This window comes from Panthera onca, chromosome A1 (assembly GCF_046562875.1).
Source record: "Panthera onca isolate mPanOnc1 chromosome A1, mPanOnc1 haplotype 2, whole genome shotgun sequence".
Lineage (NCBI taxonomy): Eukaryota > Metazoa > Chordata > Mammalia > Carnivora > Felidae > Panthera > Panthera onca.
The window spans coordinates 197429292-197443794 of record NC_138339.1 but is presented as its reverse complement, the minus strand read 5'-3'; the positions used below and the strand labels follow the sequence as shown (position 1 = coordinate 197443794).

The 14503-nt window shown below is 36.3% G+C and overlaps 1 long non-coding RNA gene and 1 other non-coding gene across 2 annotated transcripts in view; both read left to right on the top strand.

Moving 5' to 3' along the window:
• LOC144615752 (uncharacterized) overlaps positions 1 to 14503 on the top strand; it is a 225868-nt gene that overhangs the window by 56751 nt on the left and 154614 nt on the right. The gene's annotated exons all lie outside the window — the stretch shown is intronic.
• LOC132682620 (U6atac minor spliceosomal RNA) lies at positions 193 to 323 on the top strand. The gene has a single exon (XR_009611791.1). It is a non-coding gene; the product is annotated as a U6atac minor spliceosomal RNA (small nuclear RNA).

The window sequence follows — 14503 nt, the reverse complement described above, 5'->3', positions numbered from 1 at the left end:
ACAAAACCTTTAGAATTCCCTTTGTAGCTTAACTAGCTGGGGAATATGTGAAGTAAGTATATCTTAAGTCTGCTTTGTGGTAGGTGACCATGGCTCTGAAGAGTATATCCTATTTACTTTGTTGTTGTTGTTTTAGGTATTTAACCATTAGAAATCCACTGATGTCTCTAGTGTTCAAATAATTAAGATTTTGTGATGTGTAAAGGAGAGAAGGTTATAGCACTCCTGTTGATTGACAAGGATGAAAGAGGCCCTTGGTCCTGACAACATATATATGGGGAAGGCATTGCCACCTACTGTGTGGCATCTAACCATCATTTTTATAGGCAATGAGGATTTAAGAGTGTGCTTATGATGAGCATAGTGTTGTGTATAGAAATATTGAATCACTATATTGTACACCTGAAACTAATATTACACTGTATGTTAACTGGAATTTAATTAAATACTTAAAAATAAACACATAATTAATATTTCTTGAAAGATCACCTTGGGATATTACAATAAAAATAAGTAATTATTGAGCACATATATGACAGTCACTATTTTTTAAGTGCATTTCAAGTACGAACTTACTAATACTCAGCAACCCTGTGAGGTCAGTATCATTATCCCTATCTTATAGGTGACATAATAGAGGCATCAAAAGGTAAGTTAACTTGCCTAAAGTTAACACACATAGTAAGTGGTAGAGTTAGGATTTGAACCCTGGTCACATGGCTTAATAAATGGAGCTTGATGTAGTTATATTGGCTCAAATGAGTTGGCTTTGTCCTAAAATATGAACACACTAGTTAACAAATTAAAACCTTCTAGTTAATCCAACTTATTTTATTTTATTTTATTTTATTTTATTTTATTTTATTTTATTTTAAGTTTATTAATTTATTTTGAGACAGAGAGAAAGAGTGTGCATGCACATGTTGGGGAAAGGCAGAGAGAGGAGAGAATCCCAAGCAGGCTCTGTGCTGTGCTGTCATTGCAGAGCCTGACGCAAGGCTTGACCTCATGAACTGTGTCCAACTCATTTTTTTTAGGAGTCATGTTAGATAAACTATTTTTACGCATACTTCATAGGATTATTTCAACAGTCACTCATATAGCTTAGGAAAATATTTCTTCCAACCTCACACCATAATCTTCCTGAGAAGTTTTTCCAGGGACAATTTCAAAGCTCTTGTAAGAGCTAACATGTACAGAATGCTTTTCTAAGACAGATGCTATCGTATGCATTTTTTTCATATATTAAATCCAGGAACTACCTTTGAGATACAGTTGCTGTCCTTTTATAGATAATGAAAATGAGGCAGAGAAAGGACAAGTAATGTTCACATGTGAAAAGAATTTGAACAGAGGAAACCTAATTCCAGAAAGAAGACATGATGTGACTGAAGAAAAGTGGATATTGAGTTCAGTGAGCCTGGATTTAAATCCCACATTATAGCGCCACAGAGGGAGATAGGGAGGGAGAGCATCGTCTTGTAGATAAGTTAAACAGAGTCAAGCCAAAGAAAGTTGGTCTGCTTTTTATTTTTGTCACGCACAGGCCATTTTATTATGTTTTAATTTTTTTAATGTTTATTCAGTTTTGAGAGACAGAGAGAGAGTGTTAGCAGGGGAGGGGCAGAGACAGAGGGAGACACAGAATCTGAAGCTGTCAACACAGAGCCCGATGGAAAGCTTGAACTCTTGAACTGTGAGATCATGACCTGAGCTGAAGTCGGACGCCCAACCGACTGAGCCACCCCAGTGCCCCATGCACAGGCCATGTAAAAAAAAAATGCCAGGGATGAAATAATCCTCCCTACTGCCTTCTGAGGTGGGATGCTCTACCTTCCTTTCATACACTTTTACCAGGACAGACCCTTAATTAATAACATGTTTTGAGCCTTGGTTAATGACATGAAAATAAGATTAGAAACAGGTAGTCTACAGGATTGCTGTAAATGACAAAACAGAAGTGAAATAATTTGTAAACAGAAGGTAGAGTCACTCCAAGATAATAGGAGTCCTTTAATTTGAGGCAAAAATTGTATCACATTTGGCTTCTAAAAGAGGTTTTAGTACTTGGCCAGCTATGTCCCCTTCACATTAACTCACTGCTCACACTCAGAGAGCCTGATCATACAAAGCTCTGGTGAAGGTGGGTGGTGTAAACTCTCGTTCTAAATCTGCCATGCATGCAGGCTTTAGAATGTGACCTATAATTTTCAAACCACAGAATACTGTTTGTGTGTGTTTTTAATGTTTCTTGACTCAAGTTAATTTATAAATAGAAGGAGAAGAAAATATTGGGACCTCAGTACCATCCAGTTGACATAGCACATCCTTCAAGTTTATTAACTATTTGTTTATTAAACAAATAGTATCAAACACCATGTACCAGGCATGCACCAGATTCTGGGAATAATATCTACTATTTTCTTTCTATGACTGCTGAAACAAATTACAACATGCTTAGTGGTTAAACACAGCAAAATATATTATCACATAGCTCTGTAGGTTAGAAGTCTAACATGTTATCATCGGGCTAAAGCCAGATTGCTAGCTGAGCTGCATTCGTTTCTGAGGCACCAGAGGAGAAACCATTTCCTTGCTTTTTCCAGCTTCTAAAGGGTACCCGTATTCCTTGGCTCATGACCACCTTCCATCTTCAAACCAGTAATGCTTGGTCTAGCCTTTCTCACACTGAATCATTTTGACACTGATTCTCCCAACTCCTTCTTTCACTTCTGAGGATATTTGTGAACACATAACTTCCACTCCTTGATATTCCAGAAGTTTCCCTATTTTAGGGTCAGCTGATTGCAAGCATATTTCTGTTTGCAATTTTAACTCCCCTTTGCCATGTAACATACTAGTAGGATCCAGGGATTAGAACATGGACATCTTTGTGGACCATTACTCTGCCTCCTGCATCATCTCTGTTCACACATTACTTTCAGCTTATGGAAGAGAGGTGCTAACTACCTGATTAAGCAAATAAATATATACTTCAGAAACTGTGATTTATGCTATTAATGTTTTATGGTATTAATGAGTGTTTAAATCATGGAGATGTGATATAGATCATGGAATTTTTTCTTAGCTGGCTACATTTGTCTTGACATTTAGAGGAAGAGTGTATAGTTCAATTAGTGAAAAGAATTAAGGAAGAGATATTTCATAGAACCACATATAAGGGTTTAGAAGTAAGAGAAAACAAGAGAATTGGAGGAACGAAGCAAAAACCAGTGTGCCTGTAGCAAAATGAGCCTTGTAATTCAACTTAAAGCCATTACCAACAGTCTGTTATATTCTACTGGTTGAGATGTTAGGAATAAAACAGGGAAGAAAATTTGGGTTCTTCATTTTCCTCTACCTCCGGGAATGGCTCATGCTCTTTTTAAATCATATATTTGGCTCTGGGTAGTGTAAAAACACTTGCTCAAATGGGTACAGAGAGTGTACTGTTGTTTTGTTTTCAGCTCCCTGAGATATTTAGAATATTTTTAAGCATATCATGCAAGTAAGATCTTCAGTAATTCTGTAGAATTTAAGAGTGTTTCAAATCATTTGTCATTTACTATGCTTATATATGCTTAGTGTTTTTCCCTATTATAATTGGAGTTTTTTTAGATATTAGGATAATAATTCTACCCATATCAGTATTACGGATATGATCTTTTTTTAACAATTGAAACAAATTTAACCTTTCTTTAAACCAGCATAAGGTGAATATTTTCTTATTGTGCTAAAGTTGGCTTATAGGAGGAAAGAAAAGTAACATTATACTTACAGTTAATTTAGTAATCACGTATATTTGCAGTATTAGACAATTGCAAAAGTCTCTGCCATAACACGGCTAAAGGAACTTTGTGGTCTAGTACACCTGTTTCTGAATTTTTCTCATTGGTTGAGTAACCTTATTAAATTAACACAAGTTCTTTTATTTTCAGATTCTGTATCAGAAAAGTGTGATGATGGGGCGCCTGGGTGGCGCAGTCGGTTAAGCGTCCGACTTCAGCCAGGTCACGATCTCACGGTCCGTGAGTTCGAGCCCCGCGTCAGGCTCTGGGCTGATGGCTCGGACCCTGGAGCCTGTTTCCGATTCTGTGTCTCCCTCTCTCTCTGCCCCTCCTCCGTTCATGCTCTGTCTCTCTCTGTCCCAAAAATAAATAAAAAATGTTGAAAAAAAAAAATAAAAAAAAAAAAAAGAAAAGTGTGATGATAATACTATGGAATGGTGGAATGGGATTATGTATGTGAAGTGATCAATATAATGCTGAACAGAGAATTCTCAATATTTGGTAGTCGTTATGTTTATTATTAAGTAGTTATTATCTGGCCATAACATTCTTGCTAGTATATTTCTATTACTGTACTATTCGTCTCCTTAATAGTAAATGTTAAGAAAGCTAATGAAGAGAGAGAGAAAAAGTAATGCAAAGTAGCTTTCTAACCTTGGTATTTTTGAAGCTTTGTCTGTGACATGATATTGACCGCAGGGCATGTGTTTGGAGCCTTTCTGGGTTTGATGTTTCCCGACCTTCTCTGACATTCTTCTGACCCTCCCAGCAGTTTTTCTCCAGCTCTCTTCAGCATTTCCTCAGCTTCCTGGCTGTGCTTCAACACTCTTGGAAATTTTCCCAGATGATTCATGAAAAATCATGTAGAGTAAGAACCTCAGGGTCACAGACTTAGAAGAGGGGGTTCTGAAGGGCAAAATAAGACTATCCAACAAAAGTTGTTCGTGGCTTAACAGAGAAGTTTTAACTAAAAGAAAAGTATTATTGTGTTGAGTAGAATAAACATGAGGATTTCATAGAGTCAAATAAATCATCTAAAGACAAGAAAACTGAACTGGGTGGGGGTGATTTCTGTAGTGGGGTTTCTATTTTAACAGTGATTTTTCAGTTTGCATAGTTCATATAAGGTCTCTCCTATACACATGTATGAAGAGAGACTGATATATCCAAAACAAACAGTATCTCTGTAACTCTAATTAGAGGTTCAATAAAAAGCTAGAACAGAAACTAAAGCTCAAAGAAAGATCACAGTTTTAAATCCACACTTTAAGAATATATTTGTCATAGTATGTGTTAATAGAAATAATTTTCAAAATAAATGTTTTAAAACAAAACTTTTCATGGGAAGCAATGTGGCTTGTAAGATAAAAAGAGCTGAAAAGTTAACTAAAATGGTAACTCATTGTGATTAGACAATATCTGTAAGTATATAACACTTATATGTCTCAGCTATTTTTGATGGTACCATTTATGTTGAGCAATATGCCTTTCCTTACCGGACCTGGAAAGTTACCATGATTCTTGTTTGTCAGTATGTGCCAAATGCACTAAAAAAAATCGGAAGTGGAAAATCAGGGCTGACTGCTGATATCCTCTTGGTTCGAGTCTCAAGGCCCTTGAATCTGAAGGCTACTATGCCAGCATTTACCCAAAGTCGTGGGAAACTCTGGAGAAACTGACAAGGCCAGTGTCTAAGATCTAGTTTCAGTGGGAGTTCATAAAGTTACAGAGCTCTGATGTGTTGGCACCTACCATAGAGTTTGCCAGGTACTCCCGAGTCCTATTTCTGATCAGGCAGAATGACATTCCTATCCTTTTTAGTCCAAAAAGTTTTCTCTTTCTCTTTTTCCTTCCTATTATTTATTCTCTAGACTAAGCTTTTATAAAACTTTGAAAACTCCATAGTTCTTTGATATCATGCTAGTTTGATTTTTCAACTTCCAGACAAACATACACTTTAATGAAAGATTTGGACATAACCTAGCTATTGAAAAGCAGTTGGGTATGATAGAAAGTAGATATGTACACATATCTTAACAGTTTTTTTTTTTTTTTTTTGAGGTTAAGCATTTGATCTTTAAGGAATTGTTTTTCTCCCTTTGTCTTGCAAGATATCATCATCCTGACCCTAAGTTCACCCATTTAACAAATACTGTGTTTGCTGAGGTCCTTTTATAAGCAAGATTCTGTGTTAAGTGAAGGGTATACAATGGTGATTAAAACAACATGATTGCTGTTATCATGAAAATCACAGTACTGGGAAGGATAGACAGCAAATATTCATGTCATTATCATTTATAAGATAAAAGAACAAAAAGATATGCATGAATTCCACATCAAAACAAACACTAATACTCTATATATGCTCTGAAAGCTAGAAACCTAGACTGCTAGGAACTCCTATAAAAACCCTGCATCAAATGAACAATTACAATGGATAAGGCAGGAAGGAACAGAGTGATGAATTAGACTTCATTCCTCATGTCCAGGAACTGATAGTTTCTGGCTAAGAGGATAAAGCTAGCTTTATGGAGAAGATGACATTTAGAATGAAATTTTAGGATAAGGATGATAAAGAAATATGGTAAAGGGCACTAACTGCCAGGCAGAAAGAATAACCTCCACATCTGACCCTTATTTTGTGCCCTTTTGATTCCAGAACTAATCTGGTGTGTTTACATTTTCCATTATCCCTGGTGCTTGGTGGTAACTGCTCCCTGCCTAGCCTAAAATGTGCTTGGGGTGGAAGATAAAAAGAGCAAAAGACCATTACTTCTATCATTATTTAGTTGAGTGAGATTTTTTTTAAAATCTCCAAATAAATCCTTAAAAATTTAAGAAAATATTAGAAATAACCCACATTTTGGAAGCTAATGACGTTAGAAACAATAATGATAATTATCAAAACTCAATGAAGTTTTACTCAGACTAACTGATACTTGGGAAACCCAGCTCCTGTTTTCTTTGCCCTAACTTAAAGCCTATTTGAGGCACTTTCATTCAGACTTTAATCATTTTTCCCTCTTTCTGTTTTGGTTCTAATTCTTCAAATTAAAGTTGGTACATAGTTAATTTTATTCTTATTATGAAATATATATGTGTATTATATATGCTTTATTCATATTTGATAAATTTATGTATGCATTCTGTCAGAATGTCTGATAAAACTCATAATACATTTCTTACTAAAATGAAAATTAAAAGTTTGGGGAAGAAAAAGAGATTGACAATTAAATGACTTATTCAGGAAGACTTGAGTTCTGTATCCTTACAGCATAGAGTGTACCCATCAGCGAATTTCTGTTACATCTCAGGAATATTCCTATCACAATTGGAAACTTAGCCACTAAAACTTAATTGTTACGATCAAACTGGAAACACAGTATTTAAATAAGTTGTCAAAAATTAGGATTTATGCTCTTTAGATGCTCTCTATTTTAATTACCAAAGTCTCCCTACAGAAGACAATGTATTAATAATAAATAGCTCTTGTATATAAATGTTCATTGATGTGTATGTGTGTGTGCCTGCCTTGTCCCTTGTATTGAAAGGTATCTTGTCTTAAAACAAAAATGCACATGCAATACTACTGTAACTAATAAATCATGTATGAAAAATGTGAAAGATGGCATTATATATCAGTCAGTGCTTCTTTGTATAATTAGATATATTTTCTTCAGTTTCTGCAGACCATCTATGACATTTTTGTTTTAAAAGTTCATTCATAATGTAAATGAATAATGCATTTTCTCATGATGGACACCCTGAACACTAATGTCATGTCACTGATGATGGGGCTGTCACAAATGTGAGAAGAGAAATGATAACTAGAGAAGTTATTTTTTACCCCACCAAATGTTAAGAAAAAAAAATTACTATGCATTAGCATTGGACACTCTGCCCTCTTCTATAGTTTATAGGGATCAACTTTCTAGAAAGCCATGGATGCCTTCCATCTGTTGATTTACTCTAGAAAGGAAGAAATTTTAGTTTAGAATAGGAGGAAGAATTTATACCTGGTGAGACACTGGGAGCAAGTAAAGCTCTAACATGTAACTCACTGGAGAATTTCTTTTCTTTTCCTTTCTTTTCTTTTCTTTTCTTTTCTTTTCTTAAAAATATTTATTTATTTATTTACTTATTTATTTATTTAATGTTTTAAGAGAGAAAGAGAGGGAGAGGGTCAGAGAGAGGGAGACAGAGAGAGAGAATCCAAAGCAGGCTTTGTACTACCAGCTCAGAGCCCTATGCAGGACTTGAACCCAGGAACCCACGAACCCTAGATCATGACCTGAGGCAAAATCAAGAGGCAGACACTTAACTGACTGAGCCACCCATGTGCCATTTATTTATTTATTTATTTATTTATTGTCATTTTTTAATATTTATTTTTGACAGAGATAGAGTGAGCAGAGGAGGTGTGGAGAGAGAGGGAGACAGACAATCCAAACTGGGCTCCATGCAGACAGCGAAGAGCCTGATGTGGACTAGAATTAATAACGAACCATGAGAACATGACCTTAGCCAAAGTCTCATCTCAACCAACTGAACCTCCAAGGTGCCCCTATTTTTTTTTTTTTTTTATTACTTTAGATAGACAGAGAGAGTGAGCAGGGTAGAGGGATAGGGCGTGGAGAGGGAGGGAGAATCTTAAGTAGGCTCCACACTCAGTGTGGAGACCCATTGCAGGGTTCAGTCTCAGGACCCTGATCTGAGATCATGATCTGAGCAAGAGTTGGAAGCTTAACTGACTGAACCACCCAGGAGTCCTGGGAATTTCTTAATAGAAGGTGTCATTTTAGGATTAAATAGCTATTTTAATAAGGAAGACGCATTTTTAAATTTGAGTTTATTTGACAATTCTGGGCAAGTCAAGTATTTTACATAATATATTTGGAAGAGATAAGAATATATTGAATAATGTATATTATTTAACAACTCCTCATTCATATCATCCCATTTTGTTCCTGCAACAATCTTGCTATATAGTATATGCATATGTAGTAGTATTAACCTGGTTATGATAATAAAACAAATCACAGGATAATGAGAAGTAAGTCCCAATTTTTCTAACTTGTAATCTGGTTTTATTATCATGATAAGTAAGACAAAAACTTTCCTCTGAAATACTTAAATAATGGAAATAAAAGGTAAGCATTGTTTTAAAATGGTTCAGGGAGGGGGTGCCTGGGTGGTCCATTAGGTTAAGTGTCCGACTTTGGCTCAAGTCATGATCTCACGGTTCAGTTTTTGAGTTGGAGCCCTGTACTGGGCTCTCTGCTGTTAATGCAGAGCCTGCTTCAGATCCTGTCTCCTTATCTCTCTGCCCCTCCCCCACTCACAGGTGCTATGTCTCTTTAAAAATAAACATTGGGGCGCCTGGGTGGCGCAGTCGGTTAAGCGTCCGACTTCAGCCAGGTCACGATCTCGCAGTCCTTGAGTTCGAGCCCCGCGTCAGGCTCTGGGCTGATGGCTCGGAGCCTGGAAGCCTGTTTCCGATTCTGTGTCTCCCTCTCTCTCTGCCCCTCCCCCATTCATGCTCTGTCTCTCTCTGTCCCAAAAATAAATAAAAAACGTTGAAAAAAAAAAAAAAAGATAAAAATAAACATTAAGTGGGGCGCCTGGGTGGCTCAGTCGGTTGGGTGGCCGACTTCGGCTCAGGTCATGATCTGGTGGTCTGTGAGTTCCTGCCCCGTGTCGGGCTCTGTGCTGACAGCTCAGAGCCTGGAGCCTGTTTCAGATTCTGTGTCTTCCTCTCTCTGACCCTCCCCTGTTCATGCTCTGTCTCTCTCTGTGTCAAAAATAAATAAACGTTAAAAAAAAAAAAATTAAAAAAAAATAAATAAACATTAAGAAAAAATTGTTCACGGATAAATTACCTAGTTATTAGTATCATCTCTTTCCTGTATTTTAAGTTCTTTAAGTGGCAATCTTTAATAGCTATAGAGATCACCTTATAAGTCACAAAATATATACTCAATAAATACCTGTTAAATAAATGCACAAGTATTCACAGAATTTGTTTTAGTTTAATTGTTTTACTACTATCTTATCAGCTTGTTTTACCTTATCAGAAAATAGGGTTCCCTCTAAACTTTCTAGTTTCAGAGTGTATAAATATGCATCTATTTAATCTAGGCTATCAAACATCTTTCATCTGGCTAACTTCCAGAGAAAAGCCTTAATCTCTCACAAAGTAACCAAAGCAAATTCCTAGTGGTGGGTAGAACAAAGTCTGGTGTCTTATAATAAAATATAGTGAAGTATGATACATGAAATTTTAATGGCTAAGTTTCTAACAAGTATAGGAGTGTCTTAAATGTAATAAAATCCTGAAATGTACATTCAGTGCCATAAGAATATATAACACAAATCTTGAAGAAATCATTTAACAATGTATTTTTTGCCCCAAGATTTTAATTATTCTAAATTTAATACCAACACATTTGTGCATGCACATACATAATACAACCAATTAGTATGATGAGTTCTTGAGGAAAGGAAGATATTGAAGGCATTATAAATCCTTTTCACTTGTTAGAGCACCGAGAAATTAATTCCTACTCATTTTACTATGTAACCCACCCAACCATGTGTTACATATCTATATTTTTCCCATTCTTGCTAGTAATGTCTTTCCTCAGGCCCATCTACAGAGAGATACACACTTTCAGGAGAAAGAAACTAAAAGATCATATATATACATCATTTGGAACTGAAAGCACATCTGGAGCAATGCCCCTCAACTTTTAAAAGATCTGTATGTTGATGAAGTCCCAGTAGTCCAATAGTTCATTTTTGCTTTTATTTCCCTTGATCCTGGAGACATGTCAAGTACCTAGTTGCTGCGGCGGAGTTCACAGGTTGCTGCCTGTTTTCTCCTGTAGGATTTTGGTAGTTTCCTGTCTCACATTTAGGTATTTCATCCATTTTGAGTTTATTTTTGTGTATGGTGTAAGAAAGTGATCCAGTTTCATTTTTCTATGTGTCACTGTCCCGTTCTCCCAGCACCATGTACTGAAGAGACTGTCTCTTTTCCATTGGATACTCTTTCCTGCTTTGTTGAAGATTAGTTGGCCATATATTTCTCTGTTTCTGAATTCTCTATTCCTTTGAACTGTGTGTCTGTTTTTGTGCCAATCCATACTTTCTTGATGATTACAGCTTTGTAATACAGCTTAAAGTACGGACTTGTGATGCCTCCAGCTTTTGTTTTCATCTTTCAACATAATTTTGTCTATTTGGGGTCTTTTCTGGTTCCATTCAAATTTTAGGATTGTTTGTTCTAGCTCGGTGAAGAATGCTGGTGTTATTGTGATAGGAATTGCATTTAATGTGTAGAATGCTTTGAGTAGTATTGACATTTTAACAATATTTGTTCTTCCAATTCATGAGCATGGAATGTTCTTCCATTTCTTTGTGTCTTTCTCATTTTTTTCATAAGCTTTCTATAGTTTTCAGCATACAGATATTTTACCTCTTTTTTTTTTAATTTTTTTTTAATGTTTATTTATTTTTGAGACAGAGAGAGACAGAGCATGAACGGGGGAGGGGCAGAGAGAGAGGGAGACACAGAATCGGAAGCAGGCTCCAGGCTCTGAGCCATCAGCCCAGAGCCCGACGCGGGGCTCGAACCCACGGACCGTGAGATCGTGACCTGAGCTGAAGTCGGACGCTTAACCGACCGAGCCACCCAGGCGTCCCATTACCTCTTTGGTTAATTGTATTCCTAGGTATCCTATGGTTTTGGTGCAACCATAAATGGGATTGATTCCTTGATATCTCTCTGCTGCTTCGTTATTGGTATATAGAAATGCAACCCATTTCTGTACATTGATTTTATATCCTGCGACTTTGCTGATTTCCTGTATCACCTCTAGAAGTTTTTTGGTGTAATCTTTGGGATTGTCCATGTAAAGTATCATGTCATCTGTGAAGAGTGAAAGTTTGACTTCTTTATTGCCAATTTGGATGCCTTTCATTCCTGCTGAGTCTAGGACTTCCAGTAATATGTTGAACAACAGTGGTGAGAGTGGACATCCTGTTGTTCTCCTGATCCCAGGGGGAAGCTCTCAGTTTTTCCCCATTGAGGATGATATGAGTTGTGGGCCTCTCATATATGGCTTTTATGATGTTAAGGTATGTTCCTTCTATCCCTACTTTCTTGAGTGTTTTTATCAAGAAAGGATTCTGTATTTTGTCAAATGCCTCTTTTGCTTCTATTGAAAGAATCATATGACTCTTATCCTTTTTTTTATTAATGTGGAGTATCATATTGATTGATTTGAGAATATTGAACCAGCCCTGCAGCCCAAGAATAAATCCCACTTGAGCATGGTGAATAATTCTTTTAATGTACTGTTGAATTTGATTTGCTAGTATCTGCGCAGCAAAGGAAACAATCAACAAAACTAATAGGCAACGGACGGAATGGGAGGAGATGTTTGCAAATGACATATCAGATAACGGGTTAGTATTCAAAATCTATAAAGAACTTACCAAATCCACCAACCCCCCCAAAAAAAACAGTGAAGAAATGGGCAAAAACCATGAACAGACACTTTTTCAAAGAAGAAACCCAGATGGTTCACAGACGGATGAAAAGATGCTCAGTATCACTCATCATCAGGGAAATACAAACCAAAACCACAATGAGATACCACCTGACACCTGTCAGAATGGCTAATATTAATAACTCAGGAAACAACAGATGCTGGTGAGGATGTGGAGAAAAGGGAACCCTTTTCCACTGTTGGTAGGAATGCAAACTGGTGCAGCCACTCTGGAACAGCATGGAGGTTCCTCATCAAGTTAAAAATAAAACTATCCTGCAACCTAGTAGCTGTACTACTAAGTATTTATACAAAGGATATAAAAATGCTGATTCAAAAGAGCAAATGTACCCTGATGTTTATAGCAGTACTATCAACAATAGCCAAATGATGGAAAGAACCCAAATGTCCATTGACTGATGTATGGATAAAGAAGATGTGATATATGTATGTGTGTATGTATATATATATTTTTTCCAGTGTGTGTGTGTGCGTGTGTGTGTATACACACACGCACACACACACATATATATATATGCGTGCGTGTATGTATATATGTGAATATATATATACATACACACACACAGACATATACACACACAATGGAAATGAAATACTACTTGGTAATGAAAAGAATGAAATCTTGCCATTTGCAACAACGTGGATGGAACTAGAGTGTATTATGCTAAGCAACATAAGTCAGAGAAAGGTAACATATGTGGGATTTGAGAAACACAGATTTCTCAAAATTCACTCATGTGGAATTTGAGAGGCACAATAGATGAACATAGGGGAAGGGAAGGAAAAATAAGATAGAAACAGAGGGAGGCAAACCATAAGATACTCTTAAATATAGAGAACAAAATGAGGGTTGCTATAGGGGAGGTGGGTGGGTAGATAGGCTAAATGGATGATGGGCATTAAGGAGGGCACTTTCTGGGATCATCATTGGGTGTCATATGTAAGAGAAAGAGATGAATCACTGGGTTCTACTCCTGAAGCCAAGACTAAAGTGTATGTTAACTAACTTGAATTTACATTAAAAAAAAAAAAGCTCTATACATATATATATATATATGCATCTTTGATGGAGTATGGAATCAGATAGTAAAAGTAATGATTATTTATATGTTTTTTCCATAGTTTTTGAAGGACATTTGCGCCTTGTCATAATTTTATTGGTAAGCATTAATAAGAGCCCATAAAAAATGGATATACCCTGTTCTGTAGTAGAAAGTATATGGATTAGGATGACAACTTTCTACTTATTAATGTTGAGCTAGTTAATTATTTCTTAGTTCTAGTTTTCTAGTCAATAAAATGAGAGGTGAGAAAGGGATCATATATTCATTATAGATGTATCCATTATTTATTGATATAAAAATATTGGGTAACAAACTACCTAACCACTCAGTGCTTTAAAAACAGTAATCTTTTGTTATTACCCAGGAGTCTATGTGGTCATCAGGATGGTGCTGTTGATCTGGACTGAAATTGGATCATTGTGTTTGCATTCACTTAGTATATCTGTAATCAGTTGGCATGTCATTTGGACACTCTCTGGTCTAGGACACCCTCAGCTTGACTGTTTATCTCTGCTTTACATCATCTTTCAACCTGGATTAGACTTCTTTTCCTCTTTCCTTTAGAATCTTTTTGAGTGAATAAAACTACTCTAAGTGTCTTACGGCCTAGGCTTGAATCTAATACTCTATTACTGTGATTTCTGTTGGCGAAAGAAGAAAAACCATGTTCACTTGGATTCAAGTAGTTGGGCACAGATGTTATCCTTTAAAGAATGAGCAGAGGGCCCCATTGCAAAAGAAGTGGAGGATTGGGGCCATTTCTGCAGTGAACCTACTGTTTATGGTTTTGTAAATTTTAAGTAAAATAATGTATAATGTATATACAGTTCTTTGCAATGCTGCAGTCTCCCGATGTCCATCCCTTATTTTACATAAGAGGAAACAGAGATATAGAGAGTATAATTGGTTTATTGAAGGTGACCTCATAATAAAACTCAGATTTGGCTCCAGAATCTAGACCTCCTGCTTCCTATGTAATTAGCACCTCATTCTGGTAGAGTAGATGATATATTGAAATAAATAAAGTAGATGAAACTTGATTATTACATAGTTATGCCTTACTGTGTAGTATTCCTTA